Raw genomic sequence first — 8,665 nt, forward strand, 5'->3', positions numbered from 1 at the left:
AAACAGGCTTGGCCTCCCACCCCAATCCAATTCAGCAGAGGCAGCTACAATTAAGAACAGCTGGGGAGCTGGAGAAACAGCACCACTTGGCTCCCTCTGGTACTTATATGGTCATTTGATTAATGAATTCTAGGCAGGGTTTGGCCCCATTTGGACTGTGATGTCACTATCGCCCTGCAGACAAAACGTTAGGCTTTAAAGTCTATTCATGCTTGTTATTACTTATGATGAACAGAAATTATACTTAATGTAAAAGGAAGAGGAAGAAGCTTTGGGGCACCACGATCCCAGAGACCTTGGGACAGCTGTTCCTCTCATTACTGTATTAATCTATCTCAGAACAGCAGGACTTTCTTTGGGTTCTCTGGGCCCAGGGGAACCTGGCATAGAGTTGGGGTGGGGAGGCTTAGGAGAGAGAGCTGTGTGTACCTTTCAAACCACCAACTTTTCCCCAGGTGGAGCCAAGCTTGGCCGAACATTGGAAGGTTTTGTGAATGCTTTGGCAGCCAGCAGACCCACAGTGGGATCCTTGCACAACATGTGAATTAAGTGAAACAGATTCCAAGTATATTTCCCACTTCCCACCAGGAAACTGATTGGGATGCTGGTTGCTTCAGCTTTGATTCGGGAGGCCCAGATGAGAGGCCTGCATGGGGGATGCGGCTATTAGAAGGCAAGAGGGACCCAGAGGCTGTGTCTTGGTGAGGATCCTTGGGTTTCTCCATCTGTCCTTAGCATCATATCTAAGTTTGTTGGGAAAGCACCAGGACTGACTCATGCCAGTGATTAGAATACCATTCCTAGGCCTGAAGGCAATGAAGTGGCTTGATCCTGCCTAAGAGACTTACTAGCTGTGTGACCCTGGGCAAGTCACTCAACTTTCCTCTGCCTCAGTTTAGTCACTTGTAAAACAGACAATAATAGCATCTACTTCCCAGGGTAATTATAAGGCTATATTTGCAAACTTTATATAAATGTTAACAAATATCATAATTATTATATTCTGAAGGAAAGAACCTTTCTGGGGAATGGAGATGGAGGACAAATCTTGATCCCTGAGAGCAAACAGCTGTGACCAGACAAACCCAAAATTCACTGGGTAAAAAAGTATGAAGGGCTCAGGGGAGAGAATGCCTAGTTTCCTTCAAAGCTCTCCTGCTATCAATCTATCTCACTCTTAAGTTTCAGGCTTGGTTTGGAATCTCTTCTGTAAAGGCATGTATGAGTGTGTGTGTGTGTGTGTGTGTGTGTGTGTGTGTGTGTGTGTGTGAGTGTGATACCCTTTCTCTTTTCAAGTGCTATTTTTTTTAAAAAGGACTATTTTCTCCCCTTGGATAAACTCCTCTGTGGTAGGCAATTTTATCTGAGCTTTCAGCCCTACCCTCTACCTCTCTGCTGTCCAATCTGTCCCATTGGAAAGGTCAACTTTAGCTCATGTGGTAAAGAAGCTGATGCTCATGCCTGTGCTTGTAAACATGATGGGAAGAGTCCTATGTTTGGAAGCAGAAGCACTGGGTTCAGTCCTATCTCTTCCATTTACTGCCTATGTGGCCCTGAGCAAGTCACTGAACTTCTGTAAGTTTCTCCCTTGATACTATGAGGGCATTAGAGAAGCTGATCTCTAAGGTCTCTCCAGCTCTAAATCTACGATCCCATGATTCTTCTGTCATCTCTTAACATTCCGCTGTCAGTCTGGAGCAGTGGGGCTCTCTTTCATTATTCTTTTTTATATTGTCCTTAGTATCCCCCACCCCTAAAACTCAGGTCATTCTGGGCTTTGGTCTTCCTTGGCACTACTCTTGAAGAGTTTTGCAATCTGCTTTAGTTTTCCTTGTTTCCCAGCACCCCTCCTTCGGGAAACTGAATCGCTTCCATTCGAACTGTCTTGGGAAAATTCTGAAGATCACTTGGCAAGATAAAATATCAGACACTGAGGTCCTTTCTTGAGCTGAACTGCCAAGCATTCAAACTGCAGAATTCAACTCAAATGGGCTGGCTATATTGTTTAATGCCAAACATGTTTGTCTAAAAGATTATTTTAAGTGATTACATGGAGGTCAGAAGAAGCAATAAAAGGAAACTCTTAAGGTCTCTTTGAAGAACTTTGAAATCAGTTGTGAGACATGTGAGACACTGACATAGAAGTGAAAAGCATGGAATGCTTGCATCAAGATTAACAAACAATGGTCTCACCAGAGAGCTCTCTGTGAAGTGACACAATTTTTAAGATGAATTCCATCTTGAGACAACAGGAATTAAATTTAATTCAATAAACCCTTAGTAAGAACCTACAATGTGGAGAATCCTTGTGGTCTGCTTTTGGAAAAAGGTGAAGCTTAAATACAACACAGTTCCTGCCAACATGGAGTTTTTACTGTTTGTGATAAGTAGAGAAAAGCTTTTGTTTGGATCACCAACTACCATTTTAGAACATTGGGTCATGGGGAATATGCTTATCTTTTCTAAGAATTTTCTTAAATCTATTTTTCCTGAAATTAAGGTATAGATTCTATGCACAAAGTGCTTTTTCTTCATTATTATAAATTTAAACAAAGTTGATATGGCCACTTTTTTCTCCAAGTTTTCTATCATATCCAAGTCATGAACTTGTTCTCTGCTTCATAGGTCAAAATGAAATTCATGGTTGTATTTCCCTCACTGTTTTTAATCCATTCTTCAGATCACAAAGAACCAGAGATGTTAGGATCTAAAGTGAAGGTAATCCTAAAGGTTTCTCCATTCTCTTTGTCATGGGATGAAGGAAGGGAGTTTGTGTTTGCAAGTCATGTAAATAGTCTATAAATAGTAACTTGCCTGTTGCATAGGACATGCATTTCTTTTCCTAGTCATGCATTCTCTAAAAAGTAGGTCACAAGATGAAAAAACAACTTTAAAAATTCTTCTCTTCTTTTCTACATTACCTTTTACGAATTTCTTGGGCTGACAAAAGCTTCATACTCATTTATAAACTCAGTGTGTGTCTCAGCACTTCAGATATATTTCATCATCTCAGTAAATAGTGTCTTGGCATTACTGAAACCCACAGTAAAAAAATGCTTATTCTGATTAATCTCATTTAATTCCAATTAGTTTGCCCATCTGGGTCATTTGATCTGCCAATTACTTATCAGTCAGGATGTTTCAAATGATGCCTTCCCCAAGTGCACCCAATGAAGATGATTCAATTGAGTGGTTTCCAACCGTGTTAGCCAGCCCTAGACATGAGCTCCAGAGAGCAGGTAAAATAATCCAGCAGATCAGTTATTAAAACTTCTTTACCCTGCATACTTACCAAATACATGTTCAGGTGCTACGAAAACTTATTCCCATGCTCCCTCTCTCCTTCTTCCTAGGCTGGAGCTCTGGTCTTGGAGTCAGGAAGCCATGGGTTCAAATCTCACCTCAGATACTTACTATGTTTATGACATTGGGTAAGTCACTTCATGTGTTACCTGAGTCACACATTAGTTTCCTCCTTTATAAAATGACATTATTGAACTCAATGACGTCTAAGGTTTCATCTAGCTTTAAATGTATAATCCAAATGATTCTTTAAATCAAGGGCTATTAACCTGGGGTAGATTTCAAGAGATCCATGTACTTGGATGGAGTAAAAACTCTATCTTTGTTTCAATATAATAAGTTTCCTTTGTAATCTTACATGTTTTATTTTGTGCATTTCACAACATTGTTCTGAGAAGGGGCTTATGAAACCTAAAATGTTATTAACCCTTGCTTTAAACAATTAGATCTTACATCTTGTCTTGAGTAAGTTTAAAATGAACTAAATAATGACCTAATGACTTGGCTTTTTACTATCCTTGGCTAGTAAGCTTCTTCTTTGGGAGATTTTTTGAGTCTCCAAAGACAGTTCATATTGACTGAAAGCCATAGGCATGATATATCCCATGGGGCTAAAGGAAATACTGTCGCTTTTTTATTGTGGACAGTTAATAGAAAGAAATAGAATGAGTAGATGGCATGATGGAATAAATATGATGCTTTAAAAGACCTGAGGGCCAACACCAATACTAATAATTGTTGTGGAACCATGACAGTCATCTTGAAATAATGGATAAAGACTACTGTTGTACTTGGAGTTGGGAAGAACTGAGTTCAAATCCCATTTCAAATACTTACCAGATAGATGACCCAAGGCAAGACATTTAACCCCTCTAAACCTCAGTTGCCTCATCTATAAAATGGGTAGGTTGGACTATATGAACTCTAAGATGCTTTCTAGCTCTAAATTAATGATCCTGTGGGGAAGTGACCTAACCTGGCTTAGGCTCAGCTGAAATGTGGGGCTTGCTAGCCACTGCTATCTTCTATGTTTTTTTTTAATTTTAAAAAATATTTTAATTAATTTTTTTTGCAGGGCAATGAAGGTTAAGGGACTTGGCCAAGGTCATACAGCTAGTAAGTGTCAAGTGTCTAAGTCTGGATTTGAACTCAGGTCCTCCTGAATCCACTGTGCCACCTAGCTGCCCCCTGTCTTCTATGGTTGTAAGGAAAGTGAGTGCTGGGATTGAACATAGTATAGAAATGTGAGATATTTTATTCCCTGTCTTTTATTTCCTCCATCAAACCAGAAATCACCCAGATTTTGATGAGTAGATGCTTCCAGACAGCCACTACTTAGGAACAAGTATTAACCCTTTCCCAACTGGTATTTCTCTCTCTTTTTTTTCCTCGGGCCTTTTGGCCTTTTAACTTCCATTTCCCTGTCTTTTTTTGTTCCGGTCTCTTGACCAAGTTGCTCAGCAGCCCCAGGTAAGTGAGGCAGAGTGGAAAGTGAGAATTTGTGGGGTTTTGAATCAAATACTGGTTTGATTCAGGAACAATATTCTAAAATTGAAGCTGCCCCAAAACAGAACTCAGTAGGAAATGACTTTTCCATTGATTGAAGCTTTCAGGAAGAGGATGGAAGACCCCTTGTTGGGGATGCTGTAGAAAAGATGGTTGGACAGGTAGGGTGGAAAGATCCCTGTGAACCAGAGAATCTGATTTAAATCCTTGCTCTCAAGAGTACTTCCTGGCTGACCTTGGGCAAATCACCTTTCTGGGCCTCAGTTTCCTCATCTGTAAAAAAGATGGGGTTGGATTAGATGATCTCTAAGGTGCCTTCCAGTTCTAAGCCTATCAAGGAATAACAGACTCTCAGAGGGGCCTTTGAGACTACCTAGTTCAACCTGTCCTTGAGTAGGAATCCACCACTAAACACTATAACCTCAGACATGCCTTCCCCCTCTGAGCTTCTGGGACTTGGGTTCTTAGAGTTCCCCCTCTCTGTGTGACCTTGAGAATAGAACTTCATCTTTCTTAAGTCTGTTTGTGGTACCAATTTTATGACCCTGTTGAGAGGCTTAATGTAGATGAAGTCTACAAAGCATTACATAAGGCAGTCAGTTGGTGCAGCAGATAAAGTACTACATGTAAAGTCTAGAAGGCCTGAGTTCACTAGCCGTGTGACCCTGGGCAAGTCACTTGAACCTCATTGCCCCATAAAAAACCCACAAACAATAAAAAAAAATTAAAAAGAAGACCTGAGTTCAAATCCTCCTCAGATATTTACATAGCTTGGTTACCTGGTCACACATAAGTCTGTAAAACTGCAATATATAGGTATTAGTACCTGCTTCACAGGCAAAGTTGATTGGATCAAATGAAATAAAGAGCTTTACAGACTTTAAATAGTCATAGAAATGCAAGATATTAATTATGATTAATAATAAATTATTACTAATTAAACCACCACCATCACTACAAGTTAATTACCACAAATTGTTACTAATGAATGCTAATTTGCTAATCCTTACTAATTACTGTTTACTATTATTAATATATACTAATTATTAATATAAAAGTACAAGTTAATTACCACAAATTGTTACTAATTAATGCTAATTGCTAATCATTACTAATTACTGTTTACTATTATTAATATATACTAATTATTAATATAAAAGTAAGCAGTTCTATTAATGGCAATCAAAGGTAAAATTTGGTGACTTCTGCCCTAAGCACTCTGAGCTATCCATCCTTACCAGGCCTTTGTATTCTCAGCAGAAGGAGTCAGAGAGGAAGTTCAGAGTAAATGAATAGCTAGGTGAGTGTGAGATCATTTAGGGGGGCTTTATTTTTTAGTCATCCTACTGCGGTCCCATTATAATCATCATGATCTGTGATGGCAGCACACATCAAAGGGAGTTAGACATGACGACTCAGCCCTGACCCTCGATGAACTTATAGTCAGTAGTTGGGAACTTCTAAGCAGAAGCACATGAACTAGGGGGCTCTGCCTACAGGGTCTGGACTCATAACTCAGTAACCTCTCTGGTCTCAGGATGATGGGACCTTACACATCACCGAAAGCCCAAGGATCATAGATCTACAGTTAGGGAACTTAGAGATCACCTAGAACCAAGGTTCATAAAAGCTGAAAAGTTCATGGAGAGCTGGAAGGGTTAGAACCTAGTCCAGTCCCCTCATCTTACAGATGAGGAAACTGAGGCCATGTTGTAGGAATCATCTGCAGTGTCCAACTCATTCACCAAAAAAACCCTCTTTGCATGGTACTTGTGCCCACTTCTCTTAGACTTAGTGAGAAACCAAGAAGCAAGTTGAGGTAGCAAGGGTCCTCCAGACCCAGCAAGGGGCGGGAAGTTCCCAAGGGCTCCTCACACAAACAACCAGATCCTCAGTGGAGAATGAGCTGGCTGAACCAGCAAAAACGCTTTCAAACTTGGTCAAGCAAAAACTGAAGGAACAAAGGTCTTGGAGAAACCTTTTAGGGCTGAGGGACTGAGCTGAAGTATTGTAGGACCAGATACATCAATGGGGGTATCCCTTAGAACCCCTGTGCAGCTCATTCCTATCTTTAACTACATGTCCACATCCCAAGCATGCAAAGGGTGAATGGTACATGGTACAAAATAATGTCATTGTTTGTATTTGTGGAGGGGAAGACAAGGAATATTGTTCTCGGAAACCATGATCTAGCTTCCAGATGTGTAATATATGCTACAGATGGCAAGAATATGAATGCAAGAGCCAATGAGCGTCAGTTATCTTTATCTGAAATTGAGGAAGCTGGGCTAGAAGATCCCTAAGAGCCCATTTGGTGTTAATCTGTGTTGTAACATCCCATAGTTAAAGGACTTTCAGATCCCACAATCCATGTTCTACATTCTCTATTCTAAATCTCCTAGCTCTGACATTCTACTCCCTCTCCGATCTGACTTTCTCTTTCCTAAGGTCCTTTTCATGTCTGACATTCCATCTTATGTCAAATTCTGTGTTCTGGCATTCTATAATCTAAGGTAGCTCCCAACTTGGACATTTGACCTCCTGGCTTTCCCTCCTGGCATTGATGTTTTATGTCCCAAGGTCCCTCCCAGCTCCAACATTCCCTGTTTTAAGGGCCCTCTCATCTTTGATATTCCCTCTTCTAAGGTTCCTTCTGACATTCCCTGTTCTAAGGGCTCTCCTAGCTCTGACATTCTGTATTCTATTGACATCAATGCTATTTTTCCAAACTGCTTTCTACCAACAAAGTTCTGTGCTTGGTTTTCTTTCTTTTCTTTTCTTTTCTTTTCTTTTCTTTTCTTTTCTTTCTTTCTTTTCTTTTTTTTTTTTTGGCGAGGCAATTGGGGTTAAGTGAGCTGCCCAGGGTCACACAGCTAGTAAGTGTTAAGTGTCTGAGGCCGAATTTGAACTCAGGTCTCCTGACTCCAGGGCCAGTGTTCTATCCACTGTGCCACCTGGCTGCCCCTGTGATTGGTTTTCCACTTAGGCTAATCAGCATCGTGAATTAGCACAAGATGAAGACAGACTCTACAAGGTAGTATGGTCAATTGTGGAAGAAGGTCCTTCTTGACCTCTCTCTCCTATTTCCCAATCTCCAACTTTGTTGAGGAATGTATAAATCATTAGAGGAGCAATCAAGGCAGACTTATTGTCCTTTTTTTCCTCTTTTTTAAAGACTGCAGCTCTCTTAAGTCACCACAGTGGCTCCTGATGTCACAATTAATCTCCTTTGGAACCCAAAAGCAAAGCTTGGAAGGGCACCAATAGTCTCATACATTAGCCATTAATAAAGCTCCCAACAATTAAGTGCAGGTGGGGATAGCTTCCAAAAGAACAAAACCGGGACTGTGGTCATTTCTTGGATAACTAGATGCTGGAACTGTTTTTTTTTACTTTGCAGTTTTGTGAGGGTAACTGGGGTACCAACTGAACAGAGAGGGTTATGGGAATCTCAGAGCTAGATATTGGGCTTCATCTCATTTGTTATGGTGTATGGTAGAATTCAGTGATAAAATCAGAGAACTGGATGCTAGAATGCAGAAATCCTTCCCCTGCCTCAAATATTCCTAAAACACTTGGCTTGGCACTGTCCTTTCATTATTCTTATCCTTGAATATGTCATATCTTCACTCTGCTCACTAGACTGCATGTTCATAGGGGGCAGACACCATCTCTTTCCATCTTACTAGATTCAGTCTTGGCACCTAGCACAGTAACTTCATCAGTTCATTGAATTATGAAATTCTGGAGTTGGGATGGACATACAAAGGACTTCCCAACAGGATAGGACCAGTTTTTGAGGGGATATTATGGAGGAGAATTCATACTTTGAGTAGGGATTGAACTAGGGCATGTC

The sequence above is a fragment of the Dromiciops gliroides genome, chromosome 5 (genome assembly GCF_019393635.1).
Source record: "Dromiciops gliroides isolate mDroGli1 chromosome 5, mDroGli1.pri, whole genome shotgun sequence".
In the NCBI taxonomy this organism is placed as follows: Eukaryota; Metazoa; Chordata; class Mammalia; order Microbiotheria; family Microbiotheriidae; genus Dromiciops; species Dromiciops gliroides.